The sequence below is a fragment of the Euphorbia lathyris genome, chromosome 10 (assembly GCF_963576675.1).
Source record: "Euphorbia lathyris chromosome 10, ddEupLath1.1, whole genome shotgun sequence".
Classification (NCBI taxonomy): Eukaryota; Viridiplantae; Streptophyta; class Magnoliopsida; order Malpighiales; family Euphorbiaceae; genus Euphorbia; species Euphorbia lathyris.
The window spans coordinates 44,398,761-44,399,984 of record NC_088919.1 but is presented as its reverse complement, the minus strand read 5'-3'; the positions used below and the strand labels follow the sequence as shown (position 1 = coordinate 44,399,984).

Genomic DNA, 1,224 nt, shown 5'->3' with positions numbered 1-1,224 from the left:
AAAACTAGAGTTACTGAGCCAGAAATTATGGCTACACTTATGGATTACGCTAGGCCAGGAGTGGCCGGTGTAACAAACAACATAGTTAGACCCCAAATTAATGGAAACCAATTTGAAATTAAGCCAGCATTACTTAATATGTTGCAAAATAATGTAACATTTTATGGGTTACCTAACGAAAATCCTAACACCCATTTGACAAATTTTTTAGAAATTTGCGACACTTTTAAGGTTGCAGATGTGACTGCGGAAGCAATCAAACTTCGCCTTTTTCCTTTTACTTTGAAGGATCGAGCCAAAGAATGGTTAACTTCTATGCCAGCCGCAACATTTGAAACTTGGGAGCAATTAGCCCAAGCGTTTTTATCAAAGTATTTTCCTTTAGCAAAAACCGCAAGAGTCATAAAAGAGTTAACATCTTTTTCGCAAAATGATAATGAAACTCTTTATGAGGCTTGAGAACGTTTTAAAGAACTTCAACGTTTATGCCCACACCACCAACTGCCCGCTGAACTTTTAATGCAAACATTTTATAATGGATTGAATCCTACAACTAGAGGTTCATTAGATGCTATGTCTGGAGGGTTATTCATGAAGAAAACATCGGCCCAAGCAAGAGAACTTTTGGAGGAAATGGAAATCAACAGTAGTATGTGGCCCGCGGAGCGTGGACATATACCAGTGGCGAAACCATCATCCTCAACTACATCATCAGTTAAAGGTATAGTGAATCTTGATCCAGTTGCGATGTTGCAAGCCCAATTTTCTGCCTTATCACACAAAATTGATAGGTTTATGGCACCGTGTGATCCTAATGGTAAGCCAATCCAAACAGATGTGGATTATGAAGGTATGAGCGAAATTGAACAGGTAAATTTTGTCCAAGGGCAAAACCAAACTAATAACCCTTATTCCAATACATATAATCCTGGGTGGAGAAATCATCCTAACTTTAACTGGAGAGATAATAATAATAATGCCAATGCTAATCAAAATCGTACCACTAATTATCAAAATCAATCAAGAGATACTATTATTACTTTATCTTCTAAAATCGACAAATTTATTGATGCTATGAGCGGAAAAATAAGTAATCACGACGATGGTTTTAAACGGATCGAGAATAAATTCGATCAGCTTATTAAAAACCAATCATCTAGCATCCATAATTTGGAGGTTCAAATTGGACAACTCGCTAAATCAATTCCATCCCACAAAGAGGGA

General features: G+C 36.9%; 1 non-coding gene across 1 annotated transcript; it reads right to left on the bottom strand.

Annotated features, from left to right (window-relative positions):
* Positions 1 to 396: 396 nt before the first annotated feature.
* Positions 397 to 503, bottom strand: LOC136210114 (small nucleolar RNA R71). Its single transcript, XR_010677821.1, has one exon. It is a non-coding gene; the product is annotated as a small nucleolar RNA R71 (small nucleolar RNA).
* Positions 504 to 1,224: the final 721 nt, after the last annotated feature.